This window comes from Ailuropoda melanoleuca, chromosome 18 (genome assembly GCF_002007445.2).
Source record: "Ailuropoda melanoleuca isolate Jingjing chromosome 18, ASM200744v2, whole genome shotgun sequence".
Classification (NCBI taxonomy): Eukaryota; Metazoa; Chordata; class Mammalia; order Carnivora; family Ursidae; genus Ailuropoda; species Ailuropoda melanoleuca.
Genome location: NC_048235.1, coordinates 18,412,839 through 18,427,539, shown reverse-complemented (window position 1 = coordinate 18,427,539; position 14,701 = coordinate 18,412,839). Strand labels below are relative to the sequence as shown.

The following is a 14,701-nucleotide window of genomic DNA, read 5'->3' as shown; positions in this document are numbered from 1 at the left end:
GGGATTCATAGTTAATCAATAACTTCCAACACGAAAAGGAATACATAAGTCAAAGACTCTAGTGCGTCAAGATAGCTATCAAACATTGTGCTTATTAGAAAGGACTTGCTCATTTTTTGTTTAGAGATGAAATAGTTTTTATTATTCAAACACATGCACACAATGGGTTCTTGCTTCAGGAAGCACCCACATCAGATAGTCAGATTATCAGATAAACTCAAAGATTGGTATTCTGACTAAATTGGCAGTTTCTAAATGTCAGATAGATTAGTTTATCTCAAAATCACTGTGGTGCAACCTCATCACAGACTGTCCCTTGAGGACAAATATATGGGGAAATAATTCCTTAAATTTAAAATAGCAACTTTGTGTTTCTTAAAAAAAAAAAAATGGAAATTTTTATATGAGGTCCCTTGCCCTTAGAAATTAGACAAAGTCTCAAGTCTTGAGTCTCCTTCACCCCTTGGTGCAATGCCTCCTAACCCTTATGGGACTGAGTAAATTTGGTGTCACGATCAACATGTATCATTTCCCTCTATATCATTAATGATTAGTTGCACAAGGAATCTGTTTTATACTGTGAAACTAAGTTTATGTTGATAAAAACTCTATTACTGAGGACATTTACTAGAACAGATAATAAATATCCTTGCAGTCACGGTGCTATTTAGACTTCTAGCTCTTCAGTGAGGTCCATTGATGGCTTCATGGAGGTAGCTGAACTCCGGAAATAGTCGAGGTTTTGTGCATGTAACATTTTTTGGAGTGAAGTCCCAAATCTTTAATCGGATTCTGTTAAAGAAGTTAAGAATGATTTAGAATACCATATTAAAAGTATATGTGTAAAGCATTAATATGAATCTGGCACTTTGCCAAAATTAATAGTATTAGTAGTAGATAAATAAAAAGATATTTAGCATAATACTAAACAGAATAAGGTAGATCTTTCTATCAAACAAAAATAATAGTATACACTCACTGTTAAATTCAGGCCAATGTTTTGCCTCCTTTCGGATTAAAATTAACAGTTTCACATTGTGACTTCAGCCTTATCAGAGACTCCTAAAGCAAACAATAGCGCAGTATGAGAAACCTTGATTGTGTAACTTTTGCTCTGGCTTTTTTGGAAATAGCAAATGTCATTTTCTTATTGCCCACCTTCAAACAGTCATGACAACCTACTCACATTACTGGAATGTTAAGAATAGCAACTGCACATTTTTATGAACTTTCATGGTTTTTATTGGTGAACTAGTACTATTTGACAAAGCTTCTATTGATCATCATTGGTATATTATTATTCTTATTTACAAATTCTGCTCAGAATGAAAAGTAAACGGGGGACCAAAACCCCACTTGGAAGAACTCCACTTAAAGCTTCAGCAACGCCCGAGGTTGGGCGCTCCACAGAAAGCAGGAATTCCGTTTTCCCTCCTGCGCCACCACGCTTCCCAGGCCCGACGTCCCAGGAGCCGGCCGCGCGCCCCACGCCCACCCGCAGAGCCGGGGGAGCGCACGCCCGCGAATGCCCGCGCTCCAGGCCGCGGACCTACCCGGCGGCGCAGCGGCCGGACGCCGCCTACCCGCCTACCCGGAGGATTGGCCAGAGCGCTCGGGACGGTCCAGACGCTGGGCGGCCGGCGCGGGGGAGGGAGGAGGCGGCACCGCCCTGCCCCGCGCTCCGCCCCCCGCACGGCTACACAGGGGCGCCCACGTGCCCAGCCCGCCTTCTGCAGCGCAGCGGCCCGGGCGCTCCTCTCCGCGCGGACCAGCGAGGCGGCGGCAGCTCCTTCAGCCTCCCGGAGCTGCGGCCCCCGACACGCTCCAGCCGCTCGCCCACCACCGCCCCCTCGGCGCGGCCCTAGCACTGCCCCAGTAAGTTGCCAAGTGTCCGGCCACGCGGAGGGGCCGCCGGCGAGGGGCGGCCTGGGCCGGAGGGGAAGGGTCGGGCGGAGGCGCTGACGGCCGAGTCCGGCTGCGCGCAGCTGCCCCGAGGCCGCGCTGCCGCGACTCGGAGACCGACAGCCCGGGGCGGCGGGAGGGGGCTGCCGCCGCGGACCACTGTCCCGACGGCTGCGCCTCGCGCTGGCCAACCCCGTGCAGCCGCGTGTGCCCCAAGGCGTCGGCGTCCGCTGTAGCTGCGCGGGTCGCAGCGGCTGGGAGACGGCGGGCACTTCTGCGGGAGCCTTTGAGGCACTCTTGTCCCGGGGGCTCTGAGCACCCAACTACCGGAGGGCAAGCGTGCTCTCCCCCGCCCCCGTTCTGCACACTGAGGGGTCCCTGAAGTCGCCTTTCAGAGATTCTTGGTTTAAATATAGAACAGCGCTTGGAGCTCTGGAAGCCTTTCACGTCCTAGACCTGACCGGGACTGGTAGGACAGGTAAAATGTTGTGGTGTGAGTCTGGGGGGTACTTGAAAGTAAATGGGTGCAGTTTTAAACGCGTTCGAGTTGGGTTATACCCTTTTAAGCCTATTTCATGCAGTCTTCAGCTTCGAACTGGAAATGCCATTCTTGATGCTTAGGCAGTCACCAAGCCCATCGCCTCAGAATATCCATTCTTCCGGAGAACTTTCCGACACGCATTTATGCGTATACCCAGGCCGGGGAGTAACGTCTTCAGAGATGGTCCCTTAAAGATCCTTAAAAATACGCTCGAGTCCTACACGTCTTTATAAGTGGAAACAGTGCCTAGATTTCAGGAGTAAAAAGGTTCAACCTATTCAGACTTTGATACATTTATGCAGAACTGCCTCCAAGAGCGTTTAGTTGACTCTTAGGACTGGTAATGAGGCTTATCTAGTCGCATGTGCAGAAACATTTATCCTTTTAATGAGGGAATATCGTCAGATTTTATTCAGATAGAGCTCACTGAATGTTGGCGGAGGCTGGCATGTCAAGTTAGTGTGTGTGTGGCCTCTGACCTGGTAATGGTGCGCCCTTCCCCCAGCCAGCCCTTAAAACTTCAGTTATACCTCTTTTCCCCATAAGCATTTATAATTATCTCCCCAGGAAATTGGAAGCAGTTGTGTTTGTGCTCTTTTTCTAAGGGATGTACAGGGAAAGAATAGTTTAAATGTGTACTTTCTGAGAGCTGCTTTTTCTCTTTGTAAATTAAATCCTTTTTTCTTTTAGTTGTGCTGAAGCTTGATATGAAATATCTTTTGGTGCAGAACATAGCATTTTTTATTTTTTTCCTTCACTAAAACGTTCCTAGTTGGCTACTCCGGCTTAACGCTGGGAGGCCACATTATTTATTAGGATTTTTTTTTTTTCCAGTTTTCTCCCTTACCCTCACTTGATTTCTACATTGTGCCTGACTGGGGATTGTCATTTACCCATTTACCTTAAGGCATTTTAATCTTTAAGGGTGTGCCATGGCCTTGGAGACCAGAGTAAAACTCTGCCTGGTATCTCCTGGGATTCAGTTTGCAGAATCTTTGGCCTCTTTAGCATGTCGTGGGCAAAGCCCTTTTGATTCCAAAGTCTCTAATCATTATCACTGGACTTAGAGTCTGCTAAAGAGAATTAGAGGCTGGGAGTGGAGACAAGGTCGCTGTTGGAGTTTGAAAAGTCTGAGACTACTCTGGAGTTTTTCATCGTATATTCTCATATATTTTTGTTTTTTTGAACACATGTGCCCAAAGAATTTTCAAGGTCTTGCTTTCTGCTATACACCTGCTCACCTTTGCAGAGTGGGAGTGCCTGGTCTTCATTCTGCATGGCCCACCTTTTATTGTGTTCTCGTGCCTCCTTGCTCAAGTTCTCATCGCTTCTCTTGCTCTTCTGGCCAGACCTGAGCCCTCATCTGTGGCCATTTCTGCTCTTTTTAGCCCACCTTTTCAAAGGGGCTTTCTCCCATAGTTTGGTGACTTCTCTGTTTAGCCTCGTTTCTGTCTTCCCTTCTGTTTTTGTTTGTTTGTTTGTTTGTTTGTTTTTTTGCTTGCTTCTCCATATATCCCTAGCTATATACCTATGTAAGTATTTTTTTAAGGTTTCAGGGCCATCTGCTGGTTTTATTTTGATGTCCTTCAGTGACCAACGTTCAGGACAGAATATTGAAAACAAGCTATGTTGCTATTTGTTTTATTATTTCCACAAACATGATATGAACACGTTGATTTTTAAGGACTGGCTTCTTGTAGACCACTTACTGGATGTCAGACAGGACAAAAGTGACATTTTCAATTGGATATATTTCTAAATATTCACATATTTAGTACTGTGTGCCTCATTTGAATGTTTTGTCATCCAACTGAATATTGAAAAACTCAGTTAACGATAGGATTTCCCTTATGTGATAAAACTCATCTAAATGGTTTGGAAAATCTGTGTGGTTAACTCACTTCTGTACCTTTAATCTGAGTATACAAAACCATAGCGATAAAGCCTTACTTTAAAAAAAACCTAATGAAATCATTCTTTTCATTGTCTTCTATTTTAATAACTTTTCATTCTATTGCCTAATGCAATGTCTGTACATAACATATGCTCAGTATGTCTAATTGTTGAGTGAATGCCAACTGATTGCAAAAATTTGAGAAAATGTGTTATGTATGTCTTTGAATGTATATTCCTTTGTCGAAAATTACTGTACCAGGCACCAAAAGTAATGTGTAGCTGCAATTTTGGAAGGATTCTTCGATTAGTTTTACATTTGAGAAACCCTTCATTGATGGATTTACAAGTAGTTTTTTGTTGTAATTTTATATAAAATAACAATACCTGTAAGCAGGTGACTTGAGTACCATGTACACCGGAAACCAAGTGAGGAACACACTCTCTCACATACGGAGATGTTGCTGCTTACTAGCCCATCATCAAAAGCACGTACGCTTGGCATTTTTGTCTTACTGGTAGTAATAAATTCGCCCTGATTCTTCTTATGTATTCTTTTACTTGCCTTTTTGGCTATTGTTTTAGAAGTGGTGTTTGTGGCTGTGGAAATGTTATAGATGACATTGACAAAACCAAACCAACAGCTGGGGGTTCATTACCACCAGGCTCTAAGTAGCCGACTAGGTTCTCAGTAGCTCAGTTAAGATAATCAAAGCATGATTTATCTATTAATTTTTCTTGTCCAACTTAATAAACATATATTAATCTGTGGTAGCATGCAGTGTACTACTGTTTTTCTTGTGCATATGGACTCTTAAACTTTAAATGTTTTTGGGAATGGCCTTTGCTGCCCTGAGTTAAGCTTCTCATTGGTAAGTACCATTAGTATTGACTTTAAAATTTGAGTTAAAGTGGTTTTTATTTAAAAGGATTTAAATATGTGGGTTGTATCGCTTCTGTTCCTATTTAGAATTTTACTTTGGCTCTCTCTGTTCAGGGAAAGCTGTGGTTCTGTTTTTCTGGGTGTGTATGGACACACATTATTGAAAATCTTGGGGTTTCTTACATCCAAGATGGAATCATCAGGCTACAGTGTCCTATGTGATGATTTCATTCTGCAGATGTTATAAATTCGATTTTATGTCTCTCTCCATCCCCCTTCAAAAAATAAAATAAAATAAATAAAAAACAAAATCCATGCTTTTTTTGGTGCCGCATGCTAGTACCTTTCTTCAGAACGTGAGCCAATCTGGGATTTGGCAGTGAGGCAGATGATATAAGAACATTCCTTAACTTTTCTTTCAGGAGTTTAAAAAAAAAAAAAGCGCCCTATGTTGTATTCATTTTTGGAATATTTTGTGAACAATACACAGCAAAGAATTTTTATGTCCCTTGTTGATTCTTGCTAGTTTTTCCCACAGTTCTGGGGAAAATTCTTTTCTTTCCTTAACCCAATCTGGCTTCAGGAAGCCTCCTTAGGTCTTTATACAATTATATGTAATACAATCCTGTTTATGCCGTCAAAGCCTACTTCCTAGTAAGCCTAGTGATCATGTGGATGGAGCTTCATGTCACAAGGGATGCTGAATGATACTGTAATTAAGAGGCTTTCATTTTATTCTTCTACTTTTGCCCCTCCCCCACTTTTTTTTTTAGCTCAGATTTTAAGATAAATGGGTCTGTTCTACTTAAAAACAAATGCTTGTCTCTTCAAAAAAAGAAAGAAAGTACACCTTAAAGCTTATTTTTTATTCATTTTACTTCTGTGTAGACCAAAAAATGTTATAGGAGTTGGTACTTTGATCATTAGAGATAAAGATTAGTTGGTTAGGCTCTTTTCTTGCCTTGGCTCTGGGTATCCAGCTGTCATGTAGGTAAACGGTGATAATCACTAGTGGAATAAGAGAGAGTGGAGTTAAGTGATAGTGGAATTAAGTGACTCTGTATTGAATCTTACAGACGAATGGGGTCTCTTTGCATGTTCAGCCTTATTTTTTTACACTCAATATGAGCTCGGCAGATTTTCAGAATGCAAATCAATTTTTACTCTTAAAAATCACACTGCAATCTCTAGAATTTGAAAAAATTTGAGTGGTGGGAGTGGGAAGTCATCTCTGTATCATATGCAGTATTTATTTTCCCAAGGCGTGTGGTTATTTTCCCTCCCTCTCCCCATTCCTGCTGTCTGGTTTCCAAAAGAAGGTATGCATTTGGTGGAAACAACTGGATTTGATTTTTGTGAAACTAATATGCAAAATTTACCACAACTCATAGGCAGAATTCATAGTATTTAGCAATTGTGTGTGCCTCGAAGTTACTGAATACTGTTTTGATGCATTAGGATTGCCTAGGAATAGGAAGTACGACTTCATAACTTTGATTCTAAGAATATCATATGAGATACTCTATTTAGAGCCTTCCATGAACAGCGGTTAGTTAATCCATTTTGGATGAGTATGTGTTGCATATATTTACTGCCCAGATCTAGAGTCTGTAGAGAAGCAAAGAATAAATGATTTGGTTCCTGCTCTCTGGGCATTGACCACCCAGTGAAGGAGTTAACGAGTAAAAATACATGGAAAGAGAATGATAAAGTTGCCAGTTGAGTTACGCAGAAAGCTGAAGGTATCAGGACAAGAGATAACAATATTCTTTTTTTTTTTTTTTAAAGATTTTATTTATTTATTTGACAGAGATAGAGACAGCCAGCGAGAGAGGGAACACAAGCAGGGGGAGTGGGAGAGGAAGAAGCAGGCTCATAGCAGAGGAGCCTGATGTGGGGCTCGATCCCATAATGCCGGGATCACGCCCTGAGCCGAAGGCAGACGCTTAACCGCTGTGCCACTCAGGCGCCCCGAGATAACAATATTCTAAACTTTACTTTTTAAAAAGGTATGTGTTGTGTTTCTGACATAGACTAAATACCCATTCAGTTTAGGTATTATTATCATCACAGTTACTGTTATTGCTGTTAAAGATAACAATATTCTAAACTTTACTTTTTAAAAAGGTATGTGTTGAGTTTCTGACATAGACTAAATACCCATTCAGTTTAGGTATTATTATCATCACAGTTACTGTTATTGCTGTTAAAGCCAATCTTCCTTTTCCTCTAGTTGCTCTTTGGTAAAACTTGAGTCACTTGGACTTGAGTTTGGCTGAGCGGTTATTCACCAAAACATGCATTTAGGAGGGCAGTAATATTTAGTTTGGTAAAATTGCTTATTCTTTATTACCCCAGACCTCTAGAAAATTATGTTGACCTGTAAATTCAAATTCCTCTTAGGAGAAAAGTTAAAACACATTAGGCGATTATATTTTAGGTGGAAATCTTGAAGAATAAAGCCATTCTGAATGTGCAACCAAATAAAGAATATGAGATTATTTTAATTTCTCACTCTAACAGTTGAGTTGTTACATTAGGCAAGCATGGCACATTTATGCAAATTTAATGAGCTTAAAACCCATACAGAGCCTTGTCAAGAATAGAAAGATCGTAAGAGGTCTTCATTCATCCTCCCATTACTGCTTCTCGCACAGAACACCCGCTCAAGACCAGGAAAGCAGTCCCTGTCTCCATTTTAGTGGTAGTGACAGTCTTTGCTTTCAGCTTGGAATGGACAAAGGATGGACAAAAAGTGCAGATAGCTGAAGAGATACTTGTCTATCCCCCGTTAGAGAGGGAAGAGATGTTTGTGAGAAGAAAGCACATGTAGTTTAGTGTCCTACCATTGACCTAGTAGAAGAAAAAAAATTTTTTAAAGAGAGTGTTGAACCCGAACTGTACTTCAGTTCCTGTCAGACATAGTTCTTGGGTGGTGCACGGAAAGTCTCCATGAGGACACGGAGCTGAGTGCCACACCTTCACCTTCCAGGCTTCAAGGTTCTTGTGAATATACCATTAGAAACAAAAACACCTGATGATTGTTCCTGAGATGGGGTAGGTGTGGGAAGGACAAGTAATTAATTTGCATCTTTAGTTTACTAGACAAATCTTTCCATTTCTATTAAGTAAAAATTACTTCACAAGGTAGTTGTCTACTGGACCTTAGGTGCTCAGAATTCCATTAGTCCTAATTATTCATTTGTAGCACACTGTTGTCATGCTGTTACTGATTGGTTCACCGTATGACCGATAAATATTATTTCTAAGTTCTTGGGTTGGATGGTGAATGGATATTTAATGTATTATTATTTTAAAATACTATATGAATAAAAAATACTTTAAATTTCTCCTAAATAAATTAGCAAATAAAAGTCTTTACAAATGTCTTGTGTTTTTCCTTCAAATAGAGAACATTTGTATTAAATGATATTTTCCCCTTTCATTCAGAAAAGCAGCTTTCTTTAGAGAGTGACTTTTTTTTCCTCTTGAAATTCACTTTATGTTCGCTTCTGTAATGTTCCTGGTCTTTTGAAGCAGAGGATACTTACTATTTTTGCCTGGGGCTCAGAGTCTACAAAGATGTTTGCAACTCCATAAAAATCCAAATGAAAACTTACTGATAGTTTGTATCAGCTTCCTCTGAGAAAATACTATGTCCAATAAATTCAGGCTAGTCTAAGTAGACTTTTTCTCTGCTTTCGATGACCATATTAAACAACATAATTTTACATTTGTGTTTGAATCCAACAGCAAGTTTTAAGGGCTTTCTTTAATTCTCTTGTTATTTGAGCAATTGTTTAGGAGACGTTTCTGTGAGACCTAGAAGGATCTGGGGGTGGGCTTTGACACTCCGTCCTGAGGGCTCATGAACACTCTGCAGTGTCTTGGCCATGTTAGGAACCTACTCTTTTTTTTCCAGGGCAGTGTATGCAAGAAAATGAAGTCACATTGGCTGTGTCCAAGAAAGCAAAGTGAGTTTGTTATTTCACTTCTCAGGTTTGACAGGTTACATTGACCTAGACTTATCTGAAGGAGTTAACAGAAGAATAAGAAACGTCATCCAAGCCCAAACCTACTGAGAGTTCACTTTGTTCATCACCTAAAACAAACAACACTGCTGAGTTTTTCAGTGCGTTTCAGCTTGGAGTAAAGATTGAGCCCCCACTCTGTGGCATGTGAGCATGTGCCGTGTGAATGAGATGTTCTGGTGGATCACAGTTTAATCTCTATGGAACTTGATGGTTTCCAGAGTCACTTCCCTACCAAGTCCTCTCCTCTTTGGCTGCTCAATCTATATTACAGATTTACGTGAACATTTCTGGAAGAGAAGGTAGCAGAATCATTTAATGTATTAATGTAATCATAGCAGAATCATCTTAATATTTACAACTTGAGGTCCATGCTGTTTGAGCAGTGTCTGAAATTTAACTGTCCAACTCTTAGAAGATTGGACAAGTGAATCAAATGGGAGAAGTAAAGAGATTCAGGTTGAAAAGGAAAGATTGCATTGATTTACTGTCTTTAGTGAAAGGTTTCATGACAAGTTTCGTACAATTTTGATCAACTGTATTTGAACAAATGGTACTTTAAGTTTTTTGGTAGAGAAGGAGCCCCTCCTTCTTTTGTCCATTCTGATTATGTTTTTATTTTCATGGAAGGGAGAAGAACCACACATATATGTGAAAAATACAAACGCCCCAGTAATTTTCTGTAATGTATCTGGCAGTTTAAGCTGCCCTGAATTCATACCTAGGGTTTTAGGAACCTACAGGATGAGAACCCTGTGATCCAAATGCCATTTCAACTCCTGGTAAAAGTATCTTAGGAGAGGATGTTTTGGGGGCAGGATGGGGCCTTCTTGGGTCATACATCCTTTCTTCTTGCTGATGGAAGGCTGCTCGCGGCCTCCATGGGGGAGCTGAGAAGAGGCTCAGAGGTAAGTGTGGCTGTGGGGAGCTCCAGTTAAAAGCTATAACAGTAGCACAATGATGACCATTCTCATTTATGCCATGATGGAAGCAGTTGCCTGGTATCAGAGGAACCCTTTGGACACCAGTTATCTCCAGCATCACCGTCTTTCTTTCTTCCAAATTCTCAGATCCACAGATTTCTAGGTCTGCCTATGCGCCAGGAAGTAGGTTTGATTCTAAACTTAGCCAAGTTCACTTTAATCGAATAGTTGTAAATATATGTAAATGGTAAGAAAAATGTAATGGATAGGACTAGTCAGCACCCTCTTCTCTAAATTTGGAGCATCTTTAGAGAGACATTTGAAATCCAACCTTATGGCTCAGTGTCAGTCTGATGTGGATCTTCTTATAGAAAGCTCTGGAAGGTAATGTACAGTTTAATGGAACTAAAGAGGTCGTGCAAAACAAGAGTGACTAGAAAGTGGTTAAGATTTGTAATGATTTGTTGCAAAGAGTCCACTTTAAATGCATGACGTTGGTGCCATCGTGGTCATGTAGGTGGAGTGGGACTTGTGTATGCAGTATTCATCAAGAAAAGAGCACAAGGCCCATTTGCATGCCATTGAGAAGCAACAGTGGGTGTTGATAAAATTTGTAGTACTAGAGCTTTGAAAATATATCTTGGGTGGGTGCCCGTTTTAAACTCTCCTGAGAAACAATTTCACCTTTAAAACAAAATCACTCTTTTTTTGTTAGATGATAAGACATGTATAAGGCTCGGTATCCCAGAAATTTAGTTCTACTGCTGGAAAAATGGTGAGGTACTGTTGTGATACCTGGTTTTGTATTCCAAATCCTAAATTTAACAGTACATTGAAAAATTGTCCTGTGGGCAATTTGTGAAGCTTTGGAAGTGTTCACCAGCCTCCCTGGCTGCAGACAGTTTCTGAGCTCCTCGCACTATGCCTATGTCAGCCGAACACGGTGCTAGACAAATTTGGAAGACAAGGAGGTAAGCTCCGGAGAATGACATTTTAGACCTCTCTTTTTATAGGTTAAGAAATTGAGATCTTAAGAGGTGTAATATATCTGAGTTCGGAGAGCTAGGCCCAGAGTCAAGATTTGATTTCAAGATTTTGATATAGCAACAGCACTGATTTATATCAGACTATTCTGCTTCTGTGAAAGCAAATCATAATCATAATATGTGGTAGAAAATTTACAAATGGGAATCAAAGTACAATTTAGCTTTTAGTATTTAAAATTTCTTGGAAATTAACATTTGAATAATATGTTTTCATGTAGTGGCATTCTTATGATGTGAACAACTTTTTTTTTTTTTTTAATGGCTTGCTTTTCAAAAAGTAAAAGGAAAAATGTAATCTTAACCTGAAAATAAAATGGCTTTAAATATGGGTTCTCAGCTATCTAAAGTCATTAGTATTGAAACCTTCTAAGTGGTGCTTTTAAGCAAGTTCTGCTTGGAGTGCTAGTGTGCTATCTGAAAGAAAAAAAAAAGCTGTTTGATTTTTTTTTTTTTTTTTTTACTTTTTCTGATTATCGTAGGTAACAGATGGTTTGCACTTAGTTCAGTGAACCAAACAAAAGAGCAGACTTTGCATAAAATTTCTGTTGATAGTGCATTTTATCTTACTGAAATGGGTTGTATGAACCTTCTGAACAATGAATAGCATGTTTACATTATTCTGATCTTTTTTGCTACAGAGTTCAAAATAAATGTGAAGGACAAACCTGGCATTGCCACTTCAAAAGTTATACAATATTTAAAGTATTTTTTTTTATTCTTACTACAATGCCAACTCTAGGCATGTGGCATGCCCCGACTACTTCCAAAATTGATAAATTGCTCCAGTGACTTTGAAAACTGCAGGCACTTTGATCTCATTGAACGACATTGGAATAATAGTAACTTAGTTTTTGCAAGGATTTGAAACCTTAAAGCCTCGAGGACTCCCATCATTTCTCTAATCCCCCAATTTTGAAATTATTTAGTACAGTCGCTAATGTTTGACTNTGAAAAGGAAAGATTGCATTGATTTACTGTCTTTAGTGAAAGGTTTCATGACAAGTTTCGTACAATTTTGATCAACTGTATTTGAACAAATGGTACTTTAAGTTTTTTGGTAGAGAAGGAGCCCCTCCTTCTTTTGTCCATTCTGATTATGTTTTTATTTTCATGGAAGGGAGAAGAACCACACATATATGTGAAAAATACAAACGCCCCAGTAATTTTCTGTAATGTATCTGGCAGTTTAAGCTGCCCTGAATTCATACCTAGGGTTTTAGGAACCTACAGGATGAGAACCCTGTGATCCAAATGCCATTTCAACTCCTGGTAAAAGTATCTTAGGAGAGGATGTTTTGGGGGCAGGATGGGGCCTTCTTGGGTCATACATCCTTTCTTCTTGCTGATGGAAGGCTGCTCGCGGCCTCCATGGGGGAGCTGAGAAGAGGCTCAGAGGTAAGTGTGGCTGTGGGGAGCTCCAGTTAAAAGCTATAACAGTAGCACAATGATGACCATTCTCATTTATGCCATGATGGAAGCAGTTGCCTGGTATCAGAGGAACCCTTTGGACACCAGTTATCTCCAGCATCACCGTCTTTCTTTCTTCCAAATTCTCAGATCCACAGATTTCTAGGTCTGCCTATGCGCCAGGAAGTAGGTTTGATTCTAAACTTAGCCAAGTTCACTTTAATCGAATAGTTGTAAATATATATGTAAATGGTAAGAAAAATGTAATGGATAGGACTAGTCAGCACCCTCTTATCTAAATTTGGAGCATCTTTAGAGAGACATTTGAAATCCAACCTTATGGCTCAGTGTCAGTCTGATGTGGATCTTCTTATAGAAAGCTCTGGAAGGTAATGTACAGTTTAATGGAACTAAAGAGGTCGTGCAAAACAAGAGTGACTAGAAAGTGGTTAAGATTTGTAATGATTTGTTGCAAAGAGTCCACTTTAAATGCATGACGTTGGTGCCATCGTGGTCATGTAGGTGGAGTGGGACTTGTGTATGCAGTATTCATCAAGAAAAGAGCACAAGGCCCATTTGCATGCCATTGAGAAGCAACAGTGGGTGTTGATAAAATTTGTAGTACTAGAGCTTTGAAAATATATCTTGGGTGGGTGCCTGTTTTAAACTCTCCTGAGAAACAATTTCACCTTTAAAACAAAATCACTNAGCACCCTCTTATCTAAATTTGGAGCATCTTTAGAGAGACATTTGAAATCCAACCTTATGGCTCAGTGTCAGTCTGATGTGGATCTTCTTATAGAAAGCTCTGGAAGGTAATGTACAGTTTAATGGAACTAAAGAGGTCATGCAAAACAAGAGTGACTAGAAAGTGGTTAAGATTTGTAATGATTTGTTGCAAAGAGTCCACTTTAAATGCATGACGTTGGTGCCATCGTGGTCATGTAGGTGGAGTGGGACTTGTGTATGCAGTATTCATCAAGAAAAGAGCACAAGGCCCATTTGCATGCCATTGAGAAGCAACAGTGGGTGTTGATAAAATTTGTAGTACTAGAGCTTTGAAAATATATCTTGGGTGGGTGCCCGTTTTAAACTCTCCTGAGAAACAATTTCACCTTTAAAACAAAATCACTCTTTTTTTGTTAGATGATAAGACATGTATAAGGCTCGGTATCCCAGAAATTTAGTTCTACTGCTGGAAAAATGGTGAGGTACTGTTGTGATACCTGGTTTTGTATTCCAAATCCTAAATTTAACAGTACATTGAAAAATTGTCCTGTGGGCAATTTGTGAAGCTTTGGAAGTGTTCACCAGCCTCCCTGGCTGCAGACAGTTTCTGAGCTCCTCGCACTATGCCTATGTCAGCCGAACACGGTGCTAGACAAATTTGGAAGACAAGGAGGTAAGCTCCGGAGAATGACATTTTAGACCTCTCTTTTTATAGGTTAAGAAATTGAGATCTTAAGAGGTGTAATATATCTGAGTTCGGAGAGCTAGGCCCAGAGTCAAGATTTGATTTCAAGATTTTGATATAGCAACAGCACTGATTTATATCAGACTATTCTGCTTCTGTGAAAGCAAATCATAATCATAATATGTGGTAGAAAATTTACAAATGGGAATCAAAGTACAATTTAGCTTTTAGTATTTAAAATTTCTTGGAAATTAACATTTGAATAAGGTGTTTTCATGTAGTGGCATTCTTATGATGTGAACAACTTTTTTTTTTTTAATGGCTTGCTTTTCAAAAAGTAAAAGGAAAAATGTAATCTTAACCTGAAAATAAAATGGCTTTAAATATGGGTTCTCAGCTATCTAAAGTCATTAGTATTGAAACCTTCTAAGTGGTGCTTTTAAGCAAGTTCTGCTTGGAGTGCTAGTGTGCTATCTGAAAGAAAAAAAAAAAGCTGTTTGATTTTTTTTTTTTTTTTTNTAAATGGGAATCAAAGTACAATTTAGCTTTTAGTATTTAAAATTTCTTGGAAATTAACATTTGAATAATATGTTTTCATGTAGTGGCATTCTTATGATGTGAACAACTTTTTTTTTTTTTTTAATGGCTTTTTTTTTAAAAA

The 14,701-nt window shown here is 39.6% G+C and overlaps 1 protein-coding gene and 1 long non-coding RNA gene across 4 annotated transcripts in view; one reads left to right on the top strand and one right to left on the bottom strand.

The window, feature by feature from the left end:
- Positions 1–656: 656 nt before the first annotated feature.
- LOC117797073 lies at positions 657–1,624 on the bottom strand. Its single transcript, XR_004621917.1, has 3 exons — positions 1,554–1,624; positions 980–1,062; positions 657–792 (listed from the first exon to the last, which is right to left on the bottom strand). It is a non-coding gene; the product is annotated as an uncharacterized LOC117797073 (long non-coding RNA).
- Positions 1,625–1,738: 114 nt separating this feature from the next.
- Positions 1,739–14,701, top strand: part of SLC7A2 (solute carrier family 7 member 2) — a 77,077-nt gene continuing 64,114 nt past the window's right edge. Inside the window, exon 1 of one of the 3 annotated variants that reach the window (XM_034647559.1) lies at positions 1,739–1,875. The gene's annotated coding sequence lies outside the window, so the exon portion shown is untranslated. The other 2 variants (XM_034647558.1, XM_019804418.2) reach the window with 2 other exon arrangements.